General features: G+C 43.3%; 2 protein-coding genes across 6 annotated transcripts in view; both read right to left on the bottom strand.

Annotated features, from left to right (window-relative positions):
• The window catches only part of LOC148005838 (uncharacterized), a 43,968-nt gene that overhangs the window by 17,906 nt on the left and 12,154 nt on the right, over positions 1-13,908 (bottom strand).
• Zfp37 (zinc finger protein 37) overlaps positions 13,579-13,908 on the bottom strand; it is a 119,149-nt gene continuing 118,819 nt past the window's right edge. For all 5 annotated transcript variants that reach the window (XR_015687468.1, XR_015687466.1, XR_015687467.1 and 2 more), the window contains one exon: positions 13,579-13,753. The gene's annotated coding sequence lies outside the window, so the exon portion shown is untranslated. The remainder of the gene's footprint in view (positions 13,754-13,908) is intronic.

Genomic DNA, 13,908 nt, shown 5'->3' on the forward strand with positions numbered 1-13,908 from the left:
GCTTGGAGGAAGTTCTACCTCGAGCACTAAGACAACTAAGGGAAATCAAAGGGGACCAGATTGGAAAGGAAGAAGTCAAGGTATCACTATTCACAGATAATGTGATAGTACACGCATGTGACTCCCAAAATTCTACCAGCTGATAAACACCTTCAGCAAAGTGGCTGGATACAAAACTAACTCAGAATAAATCAGTAGCCCTCCTTTATACAACAATAAACAGGCCGAGAAAGATATTAGGGAAGCAGCAACCTTTACATTAGCCATGAATAATGCAAACTATGGTGGTGTAACTCTAACCAAGCAAGTGAAAGACCTGTATGACAAGAACTTCAAGTCCCTGAATAAAGAAATCAAGGGAGTTATCAGATGATCGAAATAACTCCCATGCTCATGGGTCAGTAGGATTGACACAGCGAAAATGGCCATATAGCCCAAAGCAATCTATGAGTTCAGGGCAACTGCCATCATAATTCCAATGCGATTCATTACAGACCTTTACAGAGCAGTTCTCAACCTCAAATAGAAAACGAAAAACCCAGGATAACCAAAACAATCCTGAACAATAAAAGAACCTCTGGAGGAATCACCATCCTGATTTCAAGCTGCACTACAGAGTCAATAGTAATAAAAACTACACTGTGTTGTTACAGAGACAGAGACGTTGATGAATGGAATAAAATCAAAGGTCTGGAAATCATACACACACACACACACACACACACACACACACACACACACACACCCCTATGGACACCTTATTTTTGATAAAGAAGCCAAAATCATACAATGGAAAAAAGAAGCATCTTCATTCAAATGGTGCTGATTTAACTGAACGTCTACATGTAGAAGAAAGCAAATAGAGCCATATCTATCACCCTGCACAAAACCAAGTCCAAGTGGATCAAGGACCTCAACATAAAACCGGACATACTGAACCTAATAGAAGAGAAAGTGGGGGAACTTCCTTGAACATATTGACACAGGAGATGAATTCCCAAAGAACACCAATAACTCTGGGCTACAGAGCTAAGCAGAGAATTCTCAACAGAGGAATCTGGAATAGCTGAGAAGCACTTAAAGGAATTTTGAGAGTCCTCATTCCTCAGGAAATGCAAATCAAATGACTCCGAGAGTCCTTCTTATACCAATCAGAATGGCTATAATCAAAAACTGAGGTGACAGCACAGGCTGGTGAAGATGTGGGGAAAGGGAAAATTCACCCATTGCTGGTGGGAGTGCAAACTTGGAAAACCACTTTGGAAATCAATTTTGCAGTTTCTCAGAAAATTGGAAATGAACCTGAAGTCTCAGCTATATGTCCCAAACATACCCCGATCTACCACAAAGACACTTGCTCGGCTGTGTTCGTAGCACCTTTATTTGTAGTAGCCAGGAATTGGGAATAGCCCAGATGTTCCTTAACTGCTGAATGGAAAAAAGAAAATGTGGTACATCTACACAGTGAATTACTATTCAGCTATTAAAAACAAAGACATCGTGAAATTTGCGGGCAAATGGATGGAACTAGAAAATATCGTCCTGAGTGAGGTGATTCAGATCCAGAAACATACGCATGGTATCTAGTCACTTATAAGTAGACATTAGCCATATAGTGCAGGATAACCATACTACAATCCACAGACTCAAAGGTAATTAGGAGGGCCCAAGGGAGGTTTCATGAATCTCACTCAGAAGCAAACAAAATAGTCATCAAAGGGAGATAGGTGGGAGAGGGGGTGAGGAGGGGACTGTGATCAGGTGTGGGGAGAGGGTGCTGGGGAGGTCTGGGTGTGAGAACAGAAACTGGTGGGGGCAATTCTGGAACTAGCTGGAGATCTAGGATAAGGGAGGCTCTGGGGAGGCTATAGGGATGACCTACCTTAGACTGCTACTAGCAGTGAATATGGAGATTGAAGTGGCCATCTCCTACAGCCAGGCAGGACTTCCAGTGGAGGGAGGGAGACATTAATCCAGCTACAAAACCTTCAAACCCAAAATCTGTCCTGCCTCCATGATGTTCAGGGACAAAGATGGAGCAGAGTTTGAGGGAATGGCCGACCAATGACTGCCCACCTTGAGATCCATTCCATTGGAGAGTCAACCCTGACGGTCTTAGTGATACTCTGCTCTGCCTGGAGACAGCAGCCTGGCATAGCTGTCCCCTGAGAGGCTTCATCCAGCACGGAATGGAAACAGATACAGACACCCACAGTGAAACATCAGGCCGAGCTCGGGGACTCTTGTAGAAGAGCTGGGGATAGGACTGAGCTCTGAGCTGGACAGGGCAAGGACACCACTTGCAGAACTACTGTTGTGAGAGAACCTCTTCTGGTACTAAAATCTGTATTAGTCGGGGTTCTCCAAAGGGACAGAACTTGTAGAATGAAAGAGAGGGGCTCTAATCTTTACTTCCTCCATTCTGTAATGTAAATTATATTACATCATTTTCAGTTGAGTTTGTCCTTTTTTGGTAGTTTCTGGAGGTGTAGAATTTGTTGCCACTTGAGGTAGTTATACAGCGGGAATCTACTGTTATAACCTTTGACATTGATTTTTCACCCAGTAAACTGTAACGTCCTGTTCTCATCCCATTGTCTTGCAACATTTTCTAACTTACTTTTGAATTTATCCTTTGAACCGATAGTTATCTATATTTGCTTTATTTAATTTCCACCAATTGCTCAAATAAACTCTGCCCACTACCCCAAGTTCTTAACCCTGTATGACTTCTTCAAAGCCTCTACTGTTGGTTTTTAAGCAATATTAATCCATGACCCTGAGGGCCAGACTCTGTCACACAGACACGCTTATGAGTCCTAAACCATTCAAAGATTCTCAGAAGACAAATACTGTCTGCGTTGAGCTTATGAGTATCAATAAAGACACCGTGGCCACCAAGATGTGCTCAGATTCTGGTGAAATATGAGACAGTAACAAAGGGAATCTTTTTAGCATCTGAACATAGTGAAAATTCCTTAAGGTTTGCTCGGTCAGTGTTGGATAGAGGGAGAATCTGGTTTTTACAGGCTGTACTGTGTTGTGTCATTCCCCATATCTAGTCCAGGGGTGATTTTTGGTTTTGTGTTTTAAACTATTTTTCAGAGAATGTTATGTTGTGGGTTGAAGTGAAAACTTAAAGGCTCTTTGGAAAGTCTGTTGTGTAGGATGTCATACAGGCGAAGGCAGATACAAGATAGAATGAGGCCTGCCATTGGATGAGAAGGAGGAATGAGGGGAGAAAAGTTTTAGAGAGAGGAGGAGACTGGAGTGAGGCAGAGGAAGCAGCGGAGAGAATATGGAGGCTGATGTGAAGATTCCTCTCTGCACATTTACAGGTTATGAATATTCTTAAGGGATGGATGTGGACAGGGCTTTGTATGTATAGGTGGGCAATTGTGTATCTTATCAATTGGATCAGAGGTTATTGTGTTGTGTGTTCTTTCATTAGGAGGTTTTAAATCAAAGAGTTATGTGGCAGCCGGAGACCCTAAGCTGCCACGGACTTGGGATGCACTTTTCTGGCCTGGTTCAACCTGCCTTGGGAACTGGATGGGTAGAGAGATTGTTGCCAGGCTCAGAGAGTAGTCATACGCAGTGTGGTATGGGATGGAGCAGAGTGCGTTAGAAGCTTTGCTGAGTGAGATGAAGATATCTACCAGATATCTTGGGGCACTATGATGCTGGATCTAGTACGGGAGAAAAGAAAGGTATATTTCATAATTTTACAGCAACACAGTTGGATGGTGTTTTGCTAAGGCAAACACATGAAGGAATGTTTGGCTGAAGCAGACACAGGAGAGATGATATTCTGCTAAAGCAAGCACAGGAAAGGACACACGATGAAGGATTCTTTTCTAACAACATGCATTATTGGTCCACCTTACATGGCATGTTCAGGTGCAGTTGTCAGGACTCCATAGAGAGAAATGCACCAAAACCTTCTGGTAGAATAGTGGTGTGCTACAGTTTCTTGGCAGACTCGGGCTGATTGGATGCACATGCTGAGAGTCACAACCCATGCTGAGGCACAACACATGGTGGACTCATGATGCTTGGAGGGTGTAAATAGGACTCCACAGAGTGACAGACAGGGCCTAGCTTACTTGTACAGCTGGCTGTACAAACCTTGTGGGTCTCGAGGCTTTGTTGCTCTTCACTTCCATGAGACAGACACAGCCAAGAACTTCTGGTGTTCCTGTTGGCCCCTGCTGACTGGATCCAGGCTGAAGCCTGGCTGTCTCCACTAGGTTGTTCCCATTGTTGCTAACTGGATTCTACCAAACTGGACTACTGGTGTATCTGTGAAGTGTTTCCCCGTGGACTGAGCTGCTGCTGCTGACGCACGAACCTAACTGCCAATTTCCGGACAACACAGATTGGAGTTGCTCCAAAGTGTCCCGCGCTCGACCTCTCGCCAGCAAGAAAACACGCGGGGACATACGGATCCTTGCGGCAGCCAAAACTTTTATTCAATCTTAAGGAGAGCCCCGCGCGCCCACATGGGGCGGCTTATATACACCCTAGCACGGCGCATCCACACCTGATTTGTCGCTTACCCATGATCTCATTAGGCATGCCCTGGAGTGGGCAAAGACCTGGCACAAAGGCACTCTTGCACATGTGCACACAGTCAACTTCCTGAAAGGAAGTCGGCTGGCGCGGTGGAGGCCAGCGCCATCTTGTAATGGCAGAAGCTATCCTGGCCTTCCACGTGGGGCACAGTGGAATCCAGTGTCATCTTGTGGTGGCGAATGTTAAAGTGGCCCTCTACATCTCCCCCTATTTATTTATGTATTAATAACAGTCATGATCACCCTATCGCGTGCAATGAGGAAACCTCAGCGATGTGGAAGGGCTGATCAAAGGATCATTGAGTCTCTCTCATCCCAGTGCAATGGATCCACAGATCCATGGGGTGCAAGAGCACAGAACTCAGATACCGAGAGAGAGTCTCTCTCATCCCAGTGCAATGGATCCACAGATCCATGGGGTGCAAGAGCACAGAACTCAGATACCTACTAATTTTTGAAGATAGATAACCAAATTCCAGGGGAGGCCCCTAGTTCAATGGCCACAAGTTCTTGAGTGATAACGGCCTTGTCACGTTTCTGTCAAGATCTGAGTTTGAAAACCAGCCATAGCATGAACACTAATCCACAGCATAGGGCTGCACCAAACAGAGCCACTCCCGATAAGTAGTGGGCACCTCATTTGGTTCTCTACAGCTGTTACCACCAAGGGCCGTAGTCAAGCCACTCCTATAATAAAATTTTGAACTCCCAATTGTTAGCAACTACTCCAGAAAGTACACCCACTGTGTTTGTCTAACACTAGATTGGGGGAGGATAACTCTAGACACTGCAGACACAATGTCTGCAGCAGTAATGGCTGCTACAATAGCAGCGAAAGTGTCAAGGTCTTTTCCGGGACAGTTTAGGATCAGTCATTTTTCTCTGGAACAACCAGCAGACAATGGAACCAATTCTGAGATCTGTACATCCAGAGCAGAGTTCCCCAGTCCACAGCAGCTTTACACAGGTGGCATTCCTGTGAAGCTACAGTCTGTAAAATGACCAGTTAAGGCAGCAAGAGTCACCAGGGAATGAGGGGGGCAGCAACGGCTGGAGTCCAGTCTTCTCCAGCAAGCAGCAGTGCGCAGAGGGTCAGAGAGTGGGCCATAGTTGGACGGGACACACGCAGCGGTAACACTGACTGCAGCAATGCCAAAATCTCTGTGATGACAAAAGGTGAGGGGGAATCTTCTATCTTCCTCTCAGGGCAGAGGAATGACTCCAGGGACCCGAACCACGAGAGCTGAATCTTCATGTAACCAGGATCAGCAAGTCTCAGCAACCACTCAGGCAGCTGGCACACTCTTGTAGCATCCTGTAGAAAAAACGCAAACATTCCCTCTTCCCCATATAAAATATCTGGACAGGATCATGTCAATATGTGGATCTCTCTATTTCACCTAGGCAGAAGTATGCCTAGTTGTAGGGTACCATACACTTTGGCATCCAAATTTTAAAATTGAAATAAAAGGAGCATTATTTAGCATACAGGGATAACTCCCCATTTTTATTTATTAAGATATAGTAAAGATATTATTTATTAAGGTAAGTCCTCGAGGATTAAATTGAGGACACTGAGCACTTGACTTGTATACCAAATTATTGTCTCCAGCATTATTGTTTTGGATATATAAAGAATGAGATTTTTTGACTAATTGTTCCTATGTAAGGCCTGCAATCTGTCTGGTATCATTGTCCTCCCTTGTTAAGGAGCCCAGGCAATCCAGTTTGAGTTCTTAAATGGTCTATTAAGGAACAGTACTTAGTGCTCTTAACCACTAAGCCATTTCTCTAGCACCTCACAAACTTTATTTACCTAAACATAAGCATTAATTAGAAATGTCAAATCCTGTAAATATTGTCCAATTTCAGTCTTACTAGAAATCCCTGAGCTGGCAGGATGAGGCTGAGAATTGAAAGTAAGCAAATGGAGTCTTCCTCTTTTTATATTAACTCCATTACCATTTTCAAAGAGCTGGGTCTTTGGTTTTGTTTAGTTGTCTGAGCCAGGGCACTGAAAGGACAGTGAGTTGTCAGACAATTCACACTGAAATCATCACTCACTGATTTCATGTAGAAAACTTGCCTCTAATAAAGCATTAAGTAATTGAAATCAATTGTAAACCACAAGCCACACATTGGCTATCAGTATATGATTTGAAGGCTTGATTTAAAAACAGTGGCTAAAGCACGGAATTTAATAATGTACTGAAGCAACAGAAACTCAAGAGAATAAACAAGTGATCCAATCATACATGTAGCCTTTTCATTAGATGAACCACCTATAAATACAGTAAGCGCATTTCCTATGGTTGTATGCACAAATATACAGGAAGTACAAAAGCATGCAAAGAGTAAAATTATCAATTTTGCCTGAAAATTTTGTATATGTAATAGGCCAAATATCAGTATTTTGTAATAACCAATTAACTGTTGTTTGGAATAAGATATGTTTTATCAGGTTTCTTTTTAAATTACTTCCATGACTCTAGTCCACAACTCTGTATTAACACAGCTGAAGCTTTATCTCCAATGTGCATAACAAAGACCTAAGTCCTCTGGTAAGGTGAGGTACTTAGCCAACTAACATATCCTTAGAAGCTCGAAATTAGTTTCAAATATTCTTTTCTGGAGTAGTGCAACAGCTATTCCCCAAATATTAAAGCTCATTTTGAGAGCAAAGGTTTGTAGTAAAAATTTCCATATACACTGAAAGATTTAAAGTTCTAACTTTTTACGTTGAAGAAGCGACAAAATTACATAATATAAGGCTGTTAGCCATTCTTAATGATATCACTTTATGGGCTCTCCAAAACTATAAGCAAGCTCATGGAATGAAAACTCAAAATCAATCCTCTAAATCTATCTTGAAATGGCAGTTGGAGTAAACAGACTGGCTGTAATGTTCTCACAAGTTCTAAAACCTCATCAATCTTTCATAAATCTTGTAACAATCTCTACCTGTTTGATTTTTTCTTAATTAAAAATAAGTTTGAGTTAGTCAATGTAACACTGGCAATCCTTAATCACAATCTTTAAGTTCTCTTTGTAACACTAGAGCACAACCACAAGGTCACCTGAGTTCTGAGTACATGACTAGGCAGCTGTCCTTGGGGCAGTGGAATTAGCATCAAAATAAGATAGCTTTAGGGCAAACCACAACTTTGGAAAGCAAAACTCGACCTCCAACAAACTAGTACAAAGTTTGACTGCCAATTCCTATATATGAACGCACGATGGTGTAGTCTCCAGTACCTCAACAAAGAGACATTGTCCTAAATTCTTTTAGAAGCCTGGTTTCTAGGGTAAGAATTCCATAAAAATATTATCTCAATTTAGACCTGTTTCCCTGGATGGGCTCATGCCACATGTTGTCTAGAATGACTCCATACAAATTACCAGTTTTATGTCAACTTTCTGCTACCAATATTATACCTTTTTAACCATATCTAATAACTAAAAAGGCCAACAATCTATGACCAAGGCAAGTAGAGCATATTTACACATTTAAAACCAATCAGAAACAAAATTGAAGTGGCTACACATATCTTTAATATTTAGACCAAACACCATTTTTACCTTTTTAGCTATGATTTTAAGAGAAGCACCTTGTCACCTGTTGAGTCAAATAATAAGTCAGGGATATCTCTAAGAGAAACAGCTGTCAGCTCTTGTATCAAAGAAGCTGAGAAGCTGCTGGCGCCTTTAAGATCAGCTCGTGCAGACGCTTAGCTCCTGGGCAGCTTCTCCAGCTGACCTAGACTCCTGGCTGCAGGTGTAGGGCTCTAAAGGCCTGATTGAAACTGTTTTTTATTCATTTGTTCCTTTTTGAAACGAGTTAAAACCAAATCAAGGTGTGAACAACCAGCAGACAAAGTTTTTACCATTTTTTCTTTTGAACATGAAACATAAAACATTTAAACAACGAGAAGCAAGAACCACAGACATAAACTGACAGACATGGGGACATCCTGGTGCACCAAGGACAGACAATAGACAAAGAGGGAAAAAAAACAGATGGTGTTCACGGTGACTATCCACTCGAGTGGAGTCGATATGGATGATGGATTGTCTCAATTCCTGGACTAGTCCATCAACGTGTTGAAACCCAATTCCTGTAAGATACTGAGATATATTATCTGAGCAGCACGACTGACATTCGCCAATGGTATGGAAGTGAAACACAATCCTGAATATTTTCACTCACAACCCAATTACATTAACTCCATCAAGCTGTGCATGGGCATTGAGATGTCCTTTTGTTTGATTCTCCTGAATAAATTTTCAGGTGGTCTGCCTCTATCAAGTCTAATCAGTATGACTCTGCAAAGCTTCCAGAACCTAATCACGCCTTTTACAAGCACAAAGACAAAGTTTTTCTCCCAAAATACTGTGTTCTTTTATCTCCTTTTCTTTTCGTTTTTTCTTTAGAGACCTTTTCTCCCTCCGACATACTTTCTTGTTGTTCTGTAAGGACCCTCTGACCTGTCCGAATGGCTGTAACGGCTTCCCACACAAAGAAAAAAATAAACAAAATTACCAGCCTTGTCCACGAAGGATCCATAACTTTTGGTTTCTTCACAGTGGCTCTCCACCTAGGCCCATATCTTTCTTCTTCATAGCGAGCTGCCTCATCTTCTAAATCCTCTTCCTCAGAGGAGCCAAGCTCATCTGTTTCTGAACTATCAAGTCCCAAAACCTCTAACTCCGTTACCAGATAAAGGCTTTTTTTCGGGGTTTTCTCCTCCTTTCCCTGTTTATTTAATTTAATCTTAGCAGGGAGGCCCCCTTTTTTATTCAGGGTCCCTTTTGTCTTCGGGGCCCCTGTTTTTGCAGGGGTCCCTCCCTCAATAGCCGAGGTGGCCACTGTCCCCGGGGCGTCCTTTCCCCGTTCTATCACCTCTGACGGTGGTAAGACCGCACAGGGGCCTGGTGCTTGAGATCGATCAGTATCATTTTTTCATTGCAACCTTTCACTACGCTCCGTTTCTGACATGCTTTCCTGAATTTTGTCCAGGGCCTCTTGGCCTGCCGCTATTATAGGACGACAAATGTCTTTACCTAAACAATCCTTAACCATCTGCCAAATTCATAACGTTCCCGGCCTCAGACTACCATGTAATAGAGGCCTCAACAGCACCCTCAGCAGAAGGAGAAAGATATGATAGGTCAAGACCAAACAATTCGGAAATTATCATGTCTCTCGGAGCTTACCTCAATTCTTGCCGCTTCTGGATTCTCTCCCTGGATGGAGGACTCCCTCTCGGCACCTGGCGATGGTGTGGCGTTTTTTATCCCGGGTTCTCAGCACCAGATGTCCCGCGTGCGACCTCTCACCAGCAAGAAAACACGCGGGGACATACGGATCCTTGCGGCAGCCAAAACTTTTATTCAATCCTAAGGAGAGCCCCTTGCACCCGCATGGCGTGGCTTATATACACCCTAGCGTGGTGCATCCACACCTGATTGGTCGCTTACCCATGATCTCATTAGGCACGCCCCAGAGTGGGCAAAGACCTGGCACGAAGGCATTCTTGCACATGCGCACACAGTCAACTTCCTGAAAGGAAGTCAGCTGGCGCGGCGGAGGCCAGAGCCATTTTGTAATGGCAGAAGCTATCCTGGCCTTCCACGTGGGGCGCAGTGGAAGCCAGCGCCATCTTGTGGTGGCGAATGTTAAAGTGGCCCTCTACACCAAAGAACTTTTCTAAACATGTCTACTTCCCTTAAATCCTTTCCTTTTTATTGCCTCTGGTTTTACAAGGAAGGTTAAAGTGTCTAAAAACCATCATTAAAAATAGGATTTGAAAAAAATTAAAGTTACACCTGATTGTGTCAGCTTAAATATGCTCAGCTCCTGGGAAGTGACATTAGGATGTGTGGCCTTGTCAGAATAGGTGTGGCCTTGTTGGGAGAAGTTCATCACTGTTGGGGTGGGCTTTGAGCTCCTATCCTCAAGCTCCCCTCCTGGCTGCCCACATTAGACAGTCTCTTCCTGGCTGCCTTTGGATCAAGATATGGAATTCTCAACTTTTCCATGTCTGCCTGGATGCTGCCTCACTTCCCACGGCGACGATAATGAACTAAACCTCTAAAAGTAAGCTGCCCCAATTAAATGTTTTCCTGTATAAGAGTTACCTTGGTCATGATGTCTCCTCACAGCAATGAAACCCTAAGACACAGATCATTGATTTAAAAGGCGATATAAATCATAAAGGAGAACTTTCTCTTCTTCTTCAGTCTCAGCTGAGGGGAACTTTTCTGCTTCTCGGGAGCTGCTTAGAGCAGATATGGGTGGAACAGACGGAGACTCACCTTAGGTAGCTATTTCCTCCTCCCTGTGTTTATGCTGCTTAGAGGAAAGGGACCCTGGATGAGAGGCCTGCCCTCTCCCCACCTCCACCCAGGGAGCAACATTGATTGAGACTGAGAGTCAAGCAACAAAAGAAGCAAGTGCTCCTGCTCCCTGAGTGGGGCATGTGGAGGGTGTGTGTGTGCGTGTGTGCCTGTGTTCGTGTGCGTGTGCATGCGTGTGCGTGTGTGTGTGTTTCTTTGTTTAGGTGACCTGGCAAAGCCAAAAGCATTTGGGTCCCCAACAGGATTGGGCATAGGTCTTAAGCCAGGGGCTTCTCATACCAGAGGAAGCTACTGGTCATTACAGGTAAACAGAACTGACAGACACACATAGAAAGACACACAGACACTCAGATGGATTAGGCCCTGAGTTCTGGCAGGCGGTGCTGTCTACACACTGCTTACAGCCTGAATGGTGCCTCCATCACGGATGGAGTTATAAGATCTGGGGCCCTCTTACACTCCCACAACAGACATAAGTGTTTGGAGATAAAATGAAGGCTAATTCAGAACCTCTGGGTTCTCTTTTCAAATACATCTTAAACTTGCTCTGTGGGCTCACATCAACCACATTCCTTCATTGACCCACCCTCCTATTTCTAAAGTATAAAGGTCATTTGGGCCAACACAGGCTGATAAGAGTGTCTCCCTTCTAGTGAGAAGCACCTTGGAGTCCAGCTTATCAGTCACAAATATGTCATAATATGCTCCCAGTGAACAGGTCCCCAGACTTAGTAGGCCCCAGGACCTGCTGTGTGAGTGCTGGGAATCAAAGCCAGATCCTGTGGGAGAGAATCCAGTGCTCACTGGAGCCATCTCTCCAGGCCCTACATCCTAAGTCTTAAAGAGCTCTTCTTTAGGACTCCCTGAGCACATGCTTTAGAACCCTGAAGAACAGAAGTTTTGGTTTGAAGAAAACTGCTATATGACAGACACAAGTACAGTGCACGTTTGTCACCAAGCAGAGCCTCATTCTAGCTCATTGAAGCAGTCACTTAAATTATGACAATTAGATATAGTGGGGAGAAATCTGGAGTTCTCTGATGCTTGACCTGGATTTGGTGCAACCCGTGCATGCCTGGCCTTCCTTCTATGTAGTTGCTGGTCCTTATCCTTACATTTCAGTGTCTACTGAACCAGCCTCAGCCCTGACATCTACTTCTCTTACTTTTTTTTTCATTCACCAAAGAGAGAATTTATTTTTACTACACAAAATGACTTGAAGCACTAATGTCTACCATTCAGAATACCCTTCTAAAAAGATGCAGGCTTGGGGTTGGAGAGATGGCTCAGCAGTTGAGAGCACTGACTGCTCTTCCAGAGATCCTGAGTTCAATTCCCAGCAACCACATGGTGGCTCACAACCATCTGTAATGGAATCTAATGCCATCGTCTGGTGTCTGAAGACAGCAACAGTGTACTCACATACATAAAAAAAAAAAAAAGATGCAGGCTTTCTGCAGCTCTGTGTACAGTGCCGGACTTCCACTTGGAGAGAAATTACCAATGCCAATAAATCTCGTATTGCACTTTCTTCACTGAACAGCAATTATTTGGATATGAAAGCACAATATTCCTAGGGTAATCAATAATCCCCCAATACAAGCATGCACATGTGAACACACAGACTTTGCCCATATTTATGCTCATTGTTCTCTGAAATGAGGATGTTGGGAAGAACCAAAATGAAGTATTTAATCACCTATGTTTGGGGCCTACTATTGTGCTACACTGCCTTGTAGATAAAATACTAAGGGGGACGGAACAGGACTAGACAAATTCTAACGACTGGGCCATGGTGTTTTGAGATGGGATTTAATGGATATGCTGTGAGAATATAAAAGGTTACAGACAATCAAATATTTTCTTTTCAGGGAAGGGGGTGAGATGGGCCGGTTTTTGTTTTCTTTAGTTTCACTTTGTTTTGACTGGAGAGACTGCTGTGGGTGCTGGGAACTGAATGTTTATTCTTATGGTTGTGAGATTATCCTTTAATGACCAAGCCATCTCCAGCCCAAGAGTATATTTTGTAAGCTTGCTTCAGAGACATGATCTTAAACCAGTTTCCCAAGTTGGGATTATGATGTGTGAGGGGATGTCAACTGAGAAAATGCTCCTGCTAGAAGGGTACGTGGGAAAGCCTGTGGTGCACTTTGTTTGACAGTTGACTTGAGAAACGCTGCCCAGCTCACTGTTGGAGAGGCCATCCTGGGCTGACAGTCCTAATGTACAAGAAAGCAGGTGGAGCATGCTATGAGAAGCAAGCCACTAAGCAGTACTCCTCTACGGCATCTTACCTCTAGGTTCCTGCCCTGAATTCCCTGGATGGTGAGCTCTAAGCTACAAGATGAAACGAATCCTTTGCTTTTAGTCATGGTGTCTTATCAGCAATAGAACCTAGATAATAGTTTGCAGTGGCAGACAGTTCTCTTGAATACAGAATCATGCTGCTGTACAGAACCTTCTGGAATGCTTCCCCGCCAAGCATTCTGAAGCAGACTCTGTGAGAAGCTGAGTGAGCAGTGGTATCTGATACTGGGTAAGAACAGGGTGTGGAGGCATTTGTCGCAATACAGCTGAAATCCTGGGCTAAGACACTTGTGAATTAGCATTCTGAATATGAAATAAAAACTCATCGGCAACAAGTATACATCTTTAGTTTTTAATAGCAAACAAGAGAAATAAAGTTGTTACAGTTATGAGTCATGTTAACAAAATCTCTGTTCTATAGGAAACTCTTCATGAATATCGAGGTTTAATGCCATACTTCAAACTCGTTGTTCATAAATGAGTATAGAAATCTCAGGTCACTTTGTCAACTAACACTGTGGAATAGGCTCGGCTGTATTTTTAAACTGTGTTAATTTGTACATATAAAAGTATTTTAATGTGATATATATTTGAGTAAGTCTCATGTACATGATAAAAATGTCAGACATCCATGCTGCACTCCTGTGTTCAGTGGTAGTCCCTATTTTCT

This window comes from Rattus norvegicus, chromosome 5, assembly GCF_021556685.1.
Source record: "Rattus norvegicus strain SHRSP/BbbUtx chromosome 5, alternate assembly SHRSP_T2T, whole genome shotgun sequence".
NCBI lineage: Eukaryota > Metazoa > Chordata > Mammalia > Rodentia > Muridae > Rattus > Rattus norvegicus.